Source organism: Schistocerca cancellata, unplaced genomic scaffold (assembly GCF_023864275.1).
Source record: "Schistocerca cancellata isolate TAMUIC-IGC-003103 unplaced genomic scaffold, iqSchCanc2.1 HiC_scaffold_895, whole genome shotgun sequence".
Lineage (NCBI taxonomy): Eukaryota > Metazoa > Arthropoda > Insecta > Orthoptera > Acrididae > Schistocerca > Schistocerca cancellata.
The window spans coordinates 41381-53596 of NW_026046905.1; the positions used below are offsets into that span (position 1 = coordinate 41381).

The 12216-nt window shown below is 53.3% G+C and overlaps 37 non-coding genes across 37 annotated transcripts; 18 read left to right on the plus strand and 19 right to left on the minus strand.

Annotated features, from left to right (window-relative positions):
- Window positions 1-3: 3 nt before the first annotated feature.
- Window positions 4-76, minus strand: Trnar-acg (transfer RNA arginine (anticodon ACG)). Its single transcript has one exon. It is a non-coding gene; the product is annotated as a tRNA-Arg (tRNA).
- Window positions 77-518: 442 nt separating this feature from the next.
- Trnai-uau (transfer RNA isoleucine (anticodon UAU)) lies at window positions 519-610 on the plus strand. Its single transcript is given in 2 exon segments — window positions 519-556; window positions 575-610. It is a non-coding gene; the product is annotated as a tRNA-Ile (tRNA).
- A 111-nt stretch (window positions 611-721) lies between these two features.
- On the plus strand, window positions 722-793 carry Trnad-guc (transfer RNA aspartic acid (anticodon GUC)). The gene has a single exon. It is a non-coding gene; the product is annotated as a tRNA-Asp (tRNA).
- A 236-nt stretch (window positions 794-1029) lies between these two features.
- Trnam-cau (transfer RNA methionine (anticodon CAU)) lies at window positions 1030-1101 on the minus strand. The gene has a single exon. It is a non-coding gene; the product is annotated as a tRNA-Met (tRNA).
- A 248-nt stretch (window positions 1102-1349) lies between these two features.
- Trnar-acg (transfer RNA arginine (anticodon ACG)) lies at window positions 1350-1422 on the minus strand. Its single transcript has one exon. It is a non-coding gene; the product is annotated as a tRNA-Arg (tRNA).
- Window positions 1423-1864: 442 nt separating this feature from the next.
- Window positions 1865-1956, plus strand: Trnai-uau (transfer RNA isoleucine (anticodon UAU)). Its single transcript is given in 2 exon segments — window positions 1865-1902; window positions 1921-1956. It is a non-coding gene; the product is annotated as a tRNA-Ile (tRNA).
- A 111-nt stretch (window positions 1957-2067) lies between these two features.
- Window positions 2068-2139, plus strand: Trnad-guc (transfer RNA aspartic acid (anticodon GUC)). The gene has a single exon. It is a non-coding gene; the product is annotated as a tRNA-Asp (tRNA).
- A 236-nt stretch (window positions 2140-2375) lies between these two features.
- Trnam-cau (transfer RNA methionine (anticodon CAU)) lies at window positions 2376-2447 on the minus strand. The gene has a single exon. It is a non-coding gene; the product is annotated as a tRNA-Met (tRNA).
- Window positions 2448-2695: 248 nt separating this feature from the next.
- Window positions 2696-2768, minus strand: Trnar-acg (transfer RNA arginine (anticodon ACG)). The gene has a single exon. It is a non-coding gene; the product is annotated as a tRNA-Arg (tRNA).
- Window positions 2769-3210: 442 nt separating this feature from the next.
- Trnai-uau (transfer RNA isoleucine (anticodon UAU)) lies at window positions 3211-3302 on the plus strand. Its single transcript is given in 2 exon segments — window positions 3211-3248; window positions 3267-3302. It is a non-coding gene; the product is annotated as a tRNA-Ile (tRNA).
- Window positions 3303-3413: 111 nt separating this feature from the next.
- On the plus strand, window positions 3414-3485 carry Trnad-guc (transfer RNA aspartic acid (anticodon GUC)). The gene has a single exon. It is a non-coding gene; the product is annotated as a tRNA-Asp (tRNA).
- Window positions 3486-3721: 236 nt separating this feature from the next.
- Window positions 3722-3793, minus strand: Trnam-cau (transfer RNA methionine (anticodon CAU)). Its single transcript has one exon. It is a non-coding gene; the product is annotated as a tRNA-Met (tRNA).
- Window positions 3794-4041: 248 nt separating this feature from the next.
- On the minus strand, window positions 4042-4114 carry Trnar-acg (transfer RNA arginine (anticodon ACG)). Its single transcript has one exon. It is a non-coding gene; the product is annotated as a tRNA-Arg (tRNA).
- A 442-nt stretch (window positions 4115-4556) lies between these two features.
- Window positions 4557-4648, plus strand: Trnai-uau (transfer RNA isoleucine (anticodon UAU)). The gene is given in 2 exon segments: window positions 4557-4594; window positions 4613-4648. It is a non-coding gene; the product is annotated as a tRNA-Ile (tRNA).
- Window positions 4649-4759: 111 nt separating this feature from the next.
- On the plus strand, window positions 4760-4831 carry Trnad-guc (transfer RNA aspartic acid (anticodon GUC)). The gene has a single exon. It is a non-coding gene; the product is annotated as a tRNA-Asp (tRNA).
- A 236-nt stretch (window positions 4832-5067) lies between these two features.
- On the minus strand, window positions 5068-5139 carry Trnam-cau (transfer RNA methionine (anticodon CAU)). Its single transcript has one exon. It is a non-coding gene; the product is annotated as a tRNA-Met (tRNA).
- Window positions 5140-5387: 248 nt separating this feature from the next.
- On the minus strand, window positions 5388-5460 carry Trnar-acg (transfer RNA arginine (anticodon ACG)). Its single transcript has one exon. It is a non-coding gene; the product is annotated as a tRNA-Arg (tRNA).
- Window positions 5461-5902: 442 nt separating this feature from the next.
- Trnai-uau (transfer RNA isoleucine (anticodon UAU)) lies at window positions 5903-5994 on the plus strand. Its single transcript is given in 2 exon segments — window positions 5903-5940; window positions 5959-5994. It is a non-coding gene; the product is annotated as a tRNA-Ile (tRNA).
- A 111-nt stretch (window positions 5995-6105) lies between these two features.
- Trnad-guc (transfer RNA aspartic acid (anticodon GUC)) lies at window positions 6106-6177 on the plus strand. The gene has a single exon. It is a non-coding gene; the product is annotated as a tRNA-Asp (tRNA).
- A 236-nt stretch (window positions 6178-6413) lies between these two features.
- On the minus strand, window positions 6414-6485 carry Trnam-cau (transfer RNA methionine (anticodon CAU)). Its single transcript has one exon. It is a non-coding gene; the product is annotated as a tRNA-Met (tRNA).
- Window positions 6486-6733: 248 nt separating this feature from the next.
- Window positions 6734-6806, minus strand: Trnar-acg (transfer RNA arginine (anticodon ACG)). The gene has a single exon. It is a non-coding gene; the product is annotated as a tRNA-Arg (tRNA).
- A 441-nt stretch (window positions 6807-7247) lies between these two features.
- Trnai-uau (transfer RNA isoleucine (anticodon UAU)) lies at window positions 7248-7339 on the plus strand. The gene is given in 2 exon segments: window positions 7248-7285; window positions 7304-7339. It is a non-coding gene; the product is annotated as a tRNA-Ile (tRNA).
- Window positions 7340-7450: 111 nt separating this feature from the next.
- On the plus strand, window positions 7451-7522 carry Trnad-guc (transfer RNA aspartic acid (anticodon GUC)). The gene has a single exon. It is a non-coding gene; the product is annotated as a tRNA-Asp (tRNA).
- Window positions 7523-7758: 236 nt separating this feature from the next.
- On the minus strand, window positions 7759-7830 carry Trnam-cau (transfer RNA methionine (anticodon CAU)). Its single transcript has one exon. It is a non-coding gene; the product is annotated as a tRNA-Met (tRNA).
- Window positions 7831-8078: 248 nt separating this feature from the next.
- Window positions 8079-8151, minus strand: Trnar-acg (transfer RNA arginine (anticodon ACG)). Its single transcript has one exon. It is a non-coding gene; the product is annotated as a tRNA-Arg (tRNA).
- Window positions 8152-8593: 442 nt separating this feature from the next.
- Window positions 8594-8685, plus strand: Trnai-uau (transfer RNA isoleucine (anticodon UAU)). Its single transcript is given in 2 exon segments — window positions 8594-8631; window positions 8650-8685. It is a non-coding gene; the product is annotated as a tRNA-Ile (tRNA).
- A 111-nt stretch (window positions 8686-8796) lies between these two features.
- On the plus strand, window positions 8797-8868 carry Trnad-guc (transfer RNA aspartic acid (anticodon GUC)). Its single transcript has one exon. It is a non-coding gene; the product is annotated as a tRNA-Asp (tRNA).
- A 236-nt stretch (window positions 8869-9104) lies between these two features.
- Trnam-cau (transfer RNA methionine (anticodon CAU)) lies at window positions 9105-9176 on the minus strand. Its single transcript has one exon. It is a non-coding gene; the product is annotated as a tRNA-Met (tRNA).
- Window positions 9177-9424: 248 nt separating this feature from the next.
- Window positions 9425-9497, minus strand: Trnar-acg (transfer RNA arginine (anticodon ACG)). The gene has a single exon. It is a non-coding gene; the product is annotated as a tRNA-Arg (tRNA).
- A 443-nt stretch (window positions 9498-9940) lies between these two features.
- On the plus strand, window positions 9941-10032 carry Trnai-uau (transfer RNA isoleucine (anticodon UAU)). Its single transcript is given in 2 exon segments — window positions 9941-9978; window positions 9997-10032. It is a non-coding gene; the product is annotated as a tRNA-Ile (tRNA).
- Window positions 10033-10143: 111 nt separating this feature from the next.
- On the plus strand, window positions 10144-10215 carry Trnad-guc (transfer RNA aspartic acid (anticodon GUC)). The gene has a single exon. It is a non-coding gene; the product is annotated as a tRNA-Asp (tRNA).
- Window positions 10216-10451: 236 nt separating this feature from the next.
- Window positions 10452-10523, minus strand: Trnam-cau (transfer RNA methionine (anticodon CAU)). The gene has a single exon. It is a non-coding gene; the product is annotated as a tRNA-Met (tRNA).
- A 248-nt stretch (window positions 10524-10771) lies between these two features.
- Window positions 10772-10844, minus strand: Trnar-acg (transfer RNA arginine (anticodon ACG)). The gene has a single exon. It is a non-coding gene; the product is annotated as a tRNA-Arg (tRNA).
- A 442-nt stretch (window positions 10845-11286) lies between these two features.
- Trnai-uau (transfer RNA isoleucine (anticodon UAU)) lies at window positions 11287-11378 on the plus strand. Its single transcript is given in 2 exon segments — window positions 11287-11324; window positions 11343-11378. It is a non-coding gene; the product is annotated as a tRNA-Ile (tRNA).
- Window positions 11379-11489: 111 nt separating this feature from the next.
- Window positions 11490-11561, plus strand: Trnad-guc (transfer RNA aspartic acid (anticodon GUC)). Its single transcript has one exon. It is a non-coding gene; the product is annotated as a tRNA-Asp (tRNA).
- Window positions 11562-11797: 236 nt separating this feature from the next.
- On the minus strand, window positions 11798-11869 carry Trnam-cau (transfer RNA methionine (anticodon CAU)). The gene has a single exon. It is a non-coding gene; the product is annotated as a tRNA-Met (tRNA).
- A 248-nt stretch (window positions 11870-12117) lies between these two features.
- Trnar-acg (transfer RNA arginine (anticodon ACG)) lies at window positions 12118-12190 on the minus strand. Its single transcript has one exon. It is a non-coding gene; the product is annotated as a tRNA-Arg (tRNA).
- Window positions 12191-12216: the final 26 nt, after the last annotated feature.

The following is a 12216-nucleotide window of genomic DNA, read 5'->3' on the forward strand; positions in this document are numbered from 1 at the left end:
TGCCGACCCTGCCAGGATTCGAACCTGGAATCTTCTGATCCGTAGTCAGACGCGTTATCCGTTGCGCCACAGGGCCACTGTTCGTCTTTCGTCATATGACGCGGGTACACATCGCAGAGCAACGTGTTCTCCGTGGCTCGGCAACTGCGTGTCGTCCACTGACAACGGCGGCGCGGCCACTCTGGTCTTCCGCACTCTGCAGGGAGCTGCCAAGGAAGGCATCTCTCCTCCAGCTGCTCGGCCACGGTGCGCCTGCATAGCTTAGAGCTTGCCACACATCTGCCCTCGCTGTTGGACAGGTAGCAGAAGGCAAGGCGCGCGTTTTTCTGCAATTTTTCGGTGATGACAAGCGGTTGATATGCTTGTAAGTGTAGCATATGAAACAAGAATCGTATGAAGCATCCGTAGCCAGGTGCTAAAGTCGCAGTATGGCCGCAGGTGACGGTCGTATGATGGGTCTGTAGCCACAACAGGTTGGCAGCAAAGCAAATACCGCTAACTGAAAGCACCCTGCTGTAGCCCCAGTGGCGCAATTGGTTAGCGCACGGTACTTATAAGGCAGTAGCCGTGAGCAATGCCGGGGTTGTGAGTTCGAGCCTCACCTGGGGCATACTTTTATTTCGTAGCAGCTGACTCTGAAAGCATCGGGACGCTAGATTTGAGATGAATCACCTACTTGAGAAGAATAAGTGTGCGTGCGTTGTGCGTGTCGTTTGCGTATTCCTCGGTAGTATAGTGGTTAGTATCCCCGCCTGTCACGCGGGAGACCGGGGTTCGATTCCCCGCCGGGGAGGTGCGATTTTTATATCGCGAAAGTTGCACGTGTGGCCCGATAGGACATTAACGTTGTGATCGAGAAATGTAGTTGCTGCAGAATCGCAAGAAACTCTGCGTCTTAGGAAGTGTTTCTCGTATTCTCCACACGACGTCGTCATCGTTTCAGAACTTACAGGGTTTGCTGTTGACGCTGGGTCAGCGCACCCCAGGCTTAATGATCGAGCTCGAAGCACACAAGAAAAGGAATAATTTTAGCAGAGCGTGGTTTCGATCCACGGACCTCTGGGTTATGGGCCCAGCACGCTTCCACTGCGCCACTCTGCTGCGTGACGTGGGATACTTGGAAAAGCGTTGTCAGCGTCGCGTACCGTTTAATTAACTGTGCAACATCTCTCAGCTTGACTTGTCTCGACTTTGCTCGACTGACGCTACGCTGACGCTTGCACGAAGCGATATTTACCACGATCGTCTCGAGATGCAGCTGCGAGATGCTCAGGATTGACATTGCACTCCACGCAGGTGGAAACATTCGAATGCACTGCCTAGCTACGCGCCCGCAACTAACAAAATGCCGACCCTGCCAGGATTCGAACCTGGAATCTTCTGATCCGTAGTCAGACGCGTTATCCGTTGCGCCACAGGGCCACTGTTCGTCTTTCGTCATATGACGCGGGTACACATCGCAGAGCAACGTGTTCTCCGTGGCTCGGCAACTGCGTGTCGTCCACTGACAACGGCGGCGCGGCCACTCTGGTCTTCCGCACTCTGCAGGGAGCTGCCAAGGAAGGCATCTCTCCTCCAGCTGCTCGGCCACGGTGCGCCTGCATAGCTTAGAGCTTGCCACACATCTGCCCTCGCTGTTGGACAGGTAGCAGAAGGCAAGGCGCGCGTTTTTCTGCAATTTTTCGGTGATGACAAGCGGTTGATATGCTTGTAAGTGTAGCATATGAAACAAGAATCGTATGAAGCATCCGTAGCCAGGTGCTAAAGTCGCAGTATGGCCGCAGGTGACGGTCGTATGATGGGTCTGTAGCCACAACAGGTTGGCAGCAAAGCAAATACCGCTAACTGAAAGCACCCTGCTGTAGCCCCAGTGGCGCAATTGGTTAGCGCACGGTACTTATAAGGCAGTAGCCGTGAGCAATGCCGGGGTTGTGAGTTCGAGCCTCACCTGGGGCATACTTTTATTTCGTAGCAGCTGACTCTGAAAGCATCGGGACGCTAGATTTGAGATGAATCACCTACTTGAGAAGAATAAGTGTGCGTGCGTTGTGCGTGTCGTTTGCGTATTCCTCGGTAGTATAGTGGTTAGTATCCCCGCCTGTCACGCGGGAGACCGGGGTTCGATTCCCCGCCGGGGAGGTGCGATTTTTATATCGCGAAAGTTGCACGTGTGGCCCGATAGGACATTAACGTTGTGATCGAGAAATGTAGTTGCTGCAGAATCGTAAGAAACTCTGCGTCTTAGGAAGTGTTTCTCGTATTCTCCACACGACGTCGTCATCGTTTCAGAACTTACAGGGTTTGCTGTTGACGCTGGGTCAGCGCACCCCAGGCTTAATGATCGAGCTCGAAGCACACAAGAAAAGGAATAATTTTAGCAGAGCGTGGTTTCGATCCACGGACCTCTGGGTTATGGGCCCAGCACGCTTCCACTGCGCCACTCTGCTGCGTGACGTGGGATACTTGGAAAAGCGTTGTCAGCGTCGCGTACCGTTTAATTAACTGTGCAACATCTCTCAGCTTGACTTGTCTCGACTTTGCTCGACTGACGCTACGCTGACGCTTGCACGAAGCGATATTTACCACGATCGTCTCGAGATGCAGCTGCGAGATGCTCAGGATTGACATTGCACTCCACGCAGGTGGAAACATTCGAATGCACTGCCTAGCTACGCGCCCGCAACTAACAAAATGCCGACCCTGCCAAGATTCGAACCTGGAATCTTCTGATCCGTAGTCAGACGCGTTATCCGTTGCGCCACAGGGCCACTGTTCGTCTTTCGTCATATGACGCGGGTACACATCGCAGAGCAACGTGTTCTCCGTGGCTCGGCAACTGCGTGTCGTCCACTGACAACGGCGGCGCGGCCACTCTGGTCTTCCGCACTCTGCAGGGAGCTGCCAAGGAAGGCATCTCTCCTCCAGCTGCTCGGCCACGGTGCGCCTGCATAGCTTAGAGCTTGCCACACATCTGCCCTCGCTGTTGGACAGGTAGCAGAAGGCAAGGCGCGCGTTTTTCTGCAATGTTTCGGTGATGACAAGCGGTTGATATGCTTGTAAGTGTAGCATATGAAACAAGAATCGTATGAAGCATCCGTAGCCAGGTGCTAAAGTCGCAGTATGGCCGCAGGTGACGGTCGTATGATGGGTCTGTAGCCACAACAGGTTGGCAGCACAGCAAATACCGCTAACTGAAAGCACCCTGCTGTAGCCCCAGTGGCGCAATTGGTTAGCGCACGGTACTTATAAGGCAGTAGCCGTGAGCAATGCCGGGGTTGTGAGTTCGAGCCTCACCTGGGGCATACTTTTATTTCGTAGCAGCTGACTCTGAAAGCATCGGGACGCTAGATTTGAGATGAATCACCTACTTGAGAAGAATAAGTGTGCGTGCGTTGTGCGTGTCGTTTGCGTATTCCTCGGTAGTATAGTGGTTAGTATCCCCGCCTGTCACGCGGGAGACCGGGGTTCGATTCCCCGCCGGGGAGGTGCGATTTTTATATCGCGAAAGTTGCACGTGTGGCCCGATAGGACATTAACGTTGTGATCGAGAAATGTAGTTGCTGCAGAATCGTAAGAAACTCTGCGTCTTAGGAAGTGTTTCTCGTATTCTCCACACGACGTCGTCATCGTTTCAGAACTTACAGGGTTTGCTGTTGACGCTGGGTCAGCGCACCCCAGGCTTAATGATCGAGCTCGAAGCACACAAGAAAAGGAATAATTTTAGCAGAGCGTGGTTTCGATCCACGGACCTCTGGGTTATGGGCCCAGCACGCTTCCACTGCGCCACTCTGCTGCGTGACGTGGGATACTTGGAAAAGCGTTGTCAGCGTCGCGTACCGTTTAATTAACTGTGCAACATCTCTCAGCTTGACTTGTCTCGACTTTGCTCGACTGACGCTACGCTGACGCTTGCACGAAGCGATATTTACCACGATCGTCTCGAGATGCAGCTGCGAGATGCTCAGGATTGACATTGCACTCCACGCAGGTGGAAACATTCGAATGCACTGCCTAGCTACGCGCCCGCAACTAACAAAATGCCGACCCTGCCAAGATTCGAACCTGGAATCTTCTGATCCGTAGTCAGACGCGTTATCCGTTGCGCCACAGGGCCACTGTTCGTCTTTCGTCATATGACGCGGGTACACATCGCAGAGCAACGTGTTCTCCGTGGCTCGGCAACTGCGTGTCGTCCACTGACAACGGCGGCGCGGCCACTCTGGTCTTCCGCACTCTGCAGGGAGCTGCCAAGGAAGGCATCTCTCCTCCAGCTGCTCGGCCACGGTGCGCCTGCATAGCTTAGAGCTTGCCACACATCTGCCCTCGCTGTTGGACAGGTAGCAGAAGGCAAGGCGCGCGTTTTTCTGCAATGTTTCGGTGATGACAAGCGGTTGATATGCTTGTAAGTGTAGCATATGAAACAAGAATCGTATGAAGCATCCGTAGCCAGGTGCTAAAGTCGCAGTATGGCCGCAGGTGACGGTCGTATGATGGGTCTGTAGCCACAACAGGTTGGCAGCACAGCAAATACCGCTAACTGAAAGCACCCTGCTGTAGCCCCAGTGGCGCAATTGGTTAGCGCACGGTACTTATAAGGCAGTAGCCGTGAGCAATGCCGGGGTTGTGAGTTCGAGCCTCACCTGGGGCATACTTTTATTTCGTAGCAGCTGACTCTGAAAGCATCGGGACGCTAGATTTGAGATGAATCACCTACTTGAGAAGAATAAGTGTGCGTGCGTTGTGCGTGTCGTTTGCGTATTCCTCGGTAGTATAGTGGTTAGTATCCCCGCCTGTCACGCGGGAGACCGGGGTTCGATTCCCCGCCGGGGAGGTGCGATTTTTATATCGCGAAAGTTGCACGTGTGGCCCGATAGGACATTAACGTTGTGATCGAGAAATGTAGTTGCTGCAGAATCGTAAGAAACTCTGCGTCTTAGGAAGTGTTTCTCGTATTCTCCACACGACGTCGTCATCGTTTCAGAACTTACAGGGTTTGCTGTTGACGCTGGGTCAGCGCACCCCAGGCTTAATGATCGAGCTCGAAGCACACAAGAAAAGGAATAATTTTAGCAGAGCGTGGTTTCGATCCACGGACCTCTGGGTTATGGGCCCAGCACGCTTCCACTGCGCCACTCTGCTGCGTGACGTGGGATACTTGGAAAAGCGTTGTCAGCGTCGCGTACCGTTTAATTAACTGTGCAACATCTCTCAGCTTGACTTGTCTCGACTTTGCTCGACTGACGCTACGCTGACGCTTGCACGAAGCGATATTTACCACGATCGTCTCGAGATGCAGCTGCGAGATGCTCAGGATTGACATTGCACTCCACGCAGGTGGAAACATTCGAATGCACTGCCTAGCTACGCGCCCGCAACTAACAAAATGCCGACCCTGCCAAGATTCGAACCTGGAATCTTCTGATCCGTAGTCAGACGCGTTATCCGTTGCGCCACAGGGCCACTGTTCGTCTTTCGTCATATGACGCGGGTACACATCGCAGAGCAACGTGTTCTCCGTGGCTCGGCAACTGCGTGTCGTCCACTGACAACGGCGGCGCGGCCACTCTGGTCTTCCGCACTCTGCAGGGAGCTGCCAAGGAAGGCATCTCTCCTCCAGCTGCTCGGCCACGGTGCGCCTGCATAGCTTAGAGCTTGCCACACATCTGCCCTCGCTGTTGGACAGGTAGCAGAAGGCAAGGCGCGCGTTTTTCTGCAATTTTTCGGTGATGACAAGCGGTTGATATGCTTGTAAGTGTAGCATATGAAACAAGAATCGTATGAAGCATCCGTAGCCAGGTGCTAAAGTCGCAGTATGGCCGCAGGTGACGGTCGTATGATGGGTCTGTAGCCACAACAGGTTGGCAGCAAAGCAAATACCGCTAACTGAAAGCACCCTGCTGTAGCCCCAGTGGCGCAATTGGTTAGCGCACGGTACTTATAAGGCAGTAGCCGTGAGCAATGCCGGGGTTGTGAGTTCGAGCCTCACCTGGGGCATACTTTTATTTCGTAGCAGCTGACTCTGAAAGCATCGGGACGCTAGATTTGAGATGAATCACCTACTTGAGAAGAATAAGTGTGCGTGCGTTGTGCGTGTCGTTTGCGTATTCCTCGGTAGTATAGTGGTTAGTATCCCCGCCTGTCACGCGGGAGACCGGGGTTCGATTCCCCGCCGGGGAGGTGCGATTTTTATATCGCGAAAGTTGCACGTGTGGCCCGATAGGACATTAACGTTGTGATCGAGAAATGTAGTTGCTGCAGAATCGCAAGAAACTCTGCGTCTTAGGAAGTGTTTCTCGTATTCTCCACACGACGTCGTCATCGTTTCAGAACTTACAGGGTTTGCTGTTGACGCTGGGTCAGCGCACCCCAGGCTTAATGATCGAGCTCGAAGCACACAAGAAAAGGAATAATTTTAGCAGAGCGTGGTTTCGATCCACGGACCTCTGGGTTATGGGCCCAGCACGCTTCCACTGCGCCACTCTGCTGCGTGACGTGGGATACTTGGAAAAGCGTTGTCAGCGTCGCGTACCGTTTAATTAACTGTGCAACATCTCTCAGCTTGACTTGTCTCGACTTTGCTCGACTGACGCTACGCTGACGCTTGCACGAAGCGATATTTACCACGATCGTCTCGAGATGCAGCTGCGAGATGCTCAGGATTGACATTGCACTCCACGCAGGTGGAAACATTCGAATGCACTGCCTAGCTACGCGCCCGCAACTAACAAAATGCCGACCCTGCCAAGATTCGAACCTGGAATCTTCTGATCCGTAGTCAGACGCGTTATCCGTTGCGCCACAGGGCCACTGTTCGTCTTTCGTCATATGACGCGGGTACACATCGCAGAGCAACGTGTTCTCCGTGGCTCGGCAACTGCGTGTCGTCCACTGACAACGGCGCGCGGCCACTCTGGTCTTCCGCACTCTGCAGGGAGCTGCCAAGGAAGGCATCTCTCCTCCAGCTGCTCGGCCACGGTGCGCCTGCATAGCTTAGAGCTTGCCACACATCTGCCCTCGCTGTTGGACAGGTAGCAGAAGGCAAGGCGCGCGTTTTTCTGCAATTTTTCGGTGATGACAAGCGGTTGATATGCTTGTAAGTGTAGCATATGAAACAAGAATCGTATGAAGCATCCGTAGCCAGGTGCTAAAGTCGCAGTATGGCCGCAGGTGACGGTCGTATGATGGGTCTGTAGCCACAACAGGTTGGCAGCACAGCAAATACCGCTAACTGAAAGCACCCTGCTGTAGCCCCAGTGGCGCAATTGGTTAGCGCACGGTACTTATAAGGCAGTAGCCGTGAGCAATGCCGGGGTTGTGAGTTCGAGCCTCACCTGGGGCATACTTTTATTTCGTAGCAGCTGACTCTGAAAGCATCGGGACGCTAGATTTGAGATGAATCACCTACTTGAGAAGAATAAGTGTGCGTGCGTTGTGCGTGTCGTTTGCGTATTCCTCGGTAGTATAGTGGTTAGTATCCCCGCCTGTCACGCGGGAGACCGGGGTTCGATTCCCCGCCGGGGAGGTGCGATTTTTATATCGCGAAAGTTGCACGTGTGGCCCGATAGGACATTAACGTTGTGATCGAGAAATGTAGTTGCTGCAGAATCGTAAGAAACTCTGCGTCTTAGGAAGTGTTTCTCGTATTCTCCACACGACGTCGTCATCGTTTCAGAACTTACAGGGTTTGCTGTTGACGCTGGGTCAGCGCACCCCAGGCTTAATGATCGAGCTCGAAGCACACAAGAAAAGGAATAATTTTAGCAGAGCGTGGTTTCGATCCACGGACCTCTGGGTTATGGGCCCAGCACGCTTCCACTGCGCCACTCTGCTGCGTGACGTGGGATACTTGGAAAAGCGTTGTCAGCGTCGCGTACCGTTTAATTAACTGTGCAACATCTCTCAGCTTGACTTGTCTCGACTTTGCTCGACTGACGCTACGCTGACGCTTGCACGAAGCGATATTTACCACGATCGTCTCGAGATGCAGCTGCGAGATGCTCAGGATTGACATTGCACTCCACGCAGGTGGAAACATTCGAATGCACTGCCTAGCTACGCGCCCGCAACTAACAAAATGCCGACCCTGCCAGGATTCGAACCTGGAATCTTCTGATCCGTAGTCAGACGCGTTATCCGTTGCGCCACAGGGCCACTGTTCGTCTTTCGTCATATGACGCGGGTACACATCGCAGAGCAACGTGTTCTCCGTGGCTCGGCAACTGCGTGTCGTCCACTGACAACGGCGGCGCGGCCACTCTGGTCTTCCGCACTCTGCAGGGAGCTGCCAAGGAAGGCATCTCTCCTCCAGCTGCTCGGCCACGGTGCGCCTGCATAGCTTAGAGCTTGCCACACATCTGCCCTCGCTGTTGGACAGGTAGCAGAAGGCAAGGCGCGCGTTTTTCTGCAATTTTTCGGTGATGACAAGCGGTTGATATGCTTGTAAGTGTAGCATATGAAACAAGAATCGTATGAAGCATCCGTAGCCAGGTGCTAAAGTCGCAGTATGGCCGCAGGTGACGGTCGTATGATGGGTCTGTAGCCACAACAGGTTGGCAGCAAAGCAAATACCGCTAACTGAAAGCACCCTGCTGTAGCCCCAGTGGCGCAATTGGTTAGCGCACGGTACTTATAAGGCAGTAGCCGTGAGCAATGCCGGGGTTGTGAGTTCGAGCCTCACCTGGGGCATACTTTTATTTCGTAGCAGCTGACTCTGAAAGCATCGGGACGCTAGATTTGAGATGAATCACCTACTTGAGAAGAATAAGTGTGCGTGCGTTGTGCGTGTCGTTTGCGTATTCCTCGGTAGTATAGTGGTTAGTATCCCCGCCTGTCACGCGGGAGACCGGGGTTCGATTCCCCGCCGGGGAGGTGCGATTTTTATATCGCGAAAGTTGCACGTGTGGCCCGATAGGACATTAACGTTGTGATCGAGAAATGTAGTTGCTGCAGAATCGTAAGAAACTCTGCGTCTTAGGAAGTGTTTCTCGTATTCTCCACACGACGTCGTCATCGTTTCAGAACTTACAGGGTTTGCTGTTGACGCTGGGTCAGCGCACCCCAGGCTTAATGATCGAGCTCGAAGCACACAAGAAAAGGAATAATTTTAGCAGAGCGTGGTTTCGATCCACGGACCTCTGGGTTATGGGCCCAGCACGCTTCCACTGCGCCACTCTGCTGCGTGACGTGGGATACTTGGAAAAGCGTTGTCAGCGTCGCGTACCGTTTAATTAACTGTGCAACATCTCTCAGCTTGACTTGTCTCGACTTTGCTCGACTGACGCTACGCTGACGCTTGCACGAAGCGATATTTACCACGATCGTCTCGAGATGCAGCTGCGAGATGCTCAGGATTGACATTGCACTCCACGCAGGTGGAAACATTCGAATGCACTGCCTAGCTACGCGCCCGCAACTAACAAAATGCCGACCCTGCCAGGATTCGAACCTGGAATCTTCTGATCCGTAGTCAGACGCGTTATCCGTTGCGCCACAGGGCCACTGTTCGTCTTTCGTCATATGACGCGGGTACACATCGCAGAGCAACGTGTTCTCCGTGGCTCGGCAACTGCGTGTCGTCCACTGACAACGGCGGCGCGGCCACTCTGGTCTTCCGCACTCTGCAGGGAGCTGCCAAGGAAGGCATCTCTCCTCCAGCTGCTCGGCCACGGTGCGCCTGCATAGCTTAGAGCTTTGCCACACATCTGCCCTCGCTGTTGGACAGGTAGCAGAAGGCAAGGCGCGCGTTTTTCTGCAATTTTTCGGTGATGACAAGCGGTTGATATGCTTGTAAGTGTAGCATATGAAACAAGAATCGTATGAAGCATCCGTAGCCAGGTGCTAAAGTCGCAGTATGGCCGCAGGTGACGGTCGTATGATGGGTCTGTAGCCACAACAGGTTGGCAGCAAAGCAAATACCGCTAACTGAAAGCACCCTGCTGTAGCCCCAGTGGCGCAATTGGTTAGCGCACGGTACTTATAAGGCAGTAGCCGTGAGCAATGCCGGGGTTGTGAGTTCGAGCCTCACCTGGGGCATACTTTTATTTCGTAGCAGCTGACTCTGAAAGCATCGGGACGCTAGATTTGAGATGAATCACCTACTTGAGAAGAATAAGTGTGCGTGCGTTGTGCGTGTCGTTTGCGTATTCCTCGGTAGTATAGTGGTTAGTATCCCCGCCTGTCACGCGGGAGACCGGGGTTCGATTCCCCGCCGGGGAGGTGCGATTTTTATATCGCGAAAGTTGCACGTGTGGCCCGATAGGACATTAACGTTGTGATCGAGAAATGTAGTTGCTGCAGAATCGTAAGAAACTCTGCGTCTTAGGAAGTGTTTCTCGTATTCTCCACACGACGTCGTCATCGTTTCAGAACTTACAGGGTTTGCTGTTGACGCTGGGTCAGCGCACCCCAGGCTTAATGATCGAGCTCGAAGCACACAAGAAAAGGAATAATTTTAGCAGAGCGTGGTTTCGATCCACGGACCTCTGGGTTATGGGCCCAGCACGCTTCCACTGCGCCACTCTGCTGCGTGACGTGGGATACTTGGAAAAGCGTTGTCAGCGTCGCGTACCGTTTAATTAACTGTGCAACATCTCTCAGCTTGACTTGTCTCGACTTTGCTCGACTGACGCTACGCTGACGCTTGCACGAAGCGATATTTACCACGATCGTCTCGAGATGCAGCTGCGAGATGCTCAGGATTGACATTGCACTCCACGCAGGTGGAAACATTCGAATGCACTGCCTAGCTACGCGCCCGCAACTAACAAAATGCCGACCCTGCCAAGATTCGAACCTGGAATCTTCTGATCCGTAGTCAGACGCGTTATCCGTTGCGCCACAGGGCCACTGTTCGTCTTTCGTCATATGACGCGGGTACACATCGCAGAGCAACGTGTTCTCCGTGGCTCGGCAACTGCGTGTCGTCCACTGACAACGGCGGCGCGGCCACTCTGGTCTTCCGCACTCTGCAGGGAGCTGCCAAGGAAGGCATCTCTCCTCCAGCTGCTCGGCCACGGTGCGCCTGCATAGCTTAGAGCTTGCCACACATCTGCCCTCGCTGTTGGACAGGTAGCAGAAGGCAAGGCGCGCGTTTTTCTGCAATTTTTCGGTGATGACAAGCGGTTGATATGCTTGTAAGTGTAGCATATGAAACAAGAATCGTATGAAGCATCCGTAGCCAGGTGCTAAAGTCGCAGTATGGCCGCAGGTGACGGTCGTATGATGGGTCTGTAGCCACAACAGGTTGGCAGCACAGCAAATACCGCTAACTGAAAGCACCCTGCTGTAGCCCCAGTGGCGCAATTGGTTAGCGCACGGTACTTATAAGGCAGTAGCCGTGAGCAATGCCGGGGTTGTGAGTTCGAGCCCCACCTGGGGCATACTTTTATTTCGTAGCAGCTGACTCTGAAAGCATCGGGACGCTAGATTTGAGATGAATCACCTACTTGAGAAGAATAAGTGTGCGTGCGTTGTGCGTGTCGTTTGCGTATTCCTCGGTAGTATAGTGGTTAGTATCCCCGCCTGTCACGCGGGAGACCGGGGTTCGATTCCCCGCCGGGGAGGTGCGATTTTTATATCGCGAAAGTTGCACGTGTGGCCCGATAGGACATTAACGTTGTGATCGAGAAATGTAGTTGCTGCAGAATCGCAAGAAACTCTGCGTCTTAGGAAGTGTTTCTCGTATTCTCCACACGACGTCGTCATCGTTTCAGAACTTACAGGGTTTGCTGTTGACGCTGGGTCAGCGCACCCCAGGCTTAATGATCGAGCTCGAAGCACACAAGAAAAGGAATAATTTTAGCAGAGCGTGGTTTCGATCCACGGACCTCTGGGTTATGGGCCCAGCACGCTTCCACTGCGCCACTCTGCTGCGTGACGTGGGATACTTGGAAAAGCGTTGTCAGCGTCGCGTACCGTTTAATTAACTGTGCAACATCTCTCAGCTTGACTTGTCTCGACTTTGCTCGACTGACGCTACGCTGACGCTTGCACGAAGCGATATTTACCACGATCGTCTCGAGATGCAGCTGCGAGATGCTCAGGATTGACATTGCACTCCACGCAGGTGGAAACATTCGAATGCACTGCCTAGCTACGCGCCCGCAACTAACAAAATGCCGACCCTGCCAGGATTCGAACCTGGAATCTTCTGATCCGTAGTCAGACGCGTTATCCGTTGCGCCACAGGGCCACTGTTCGTCTTTCGTCATATGACGC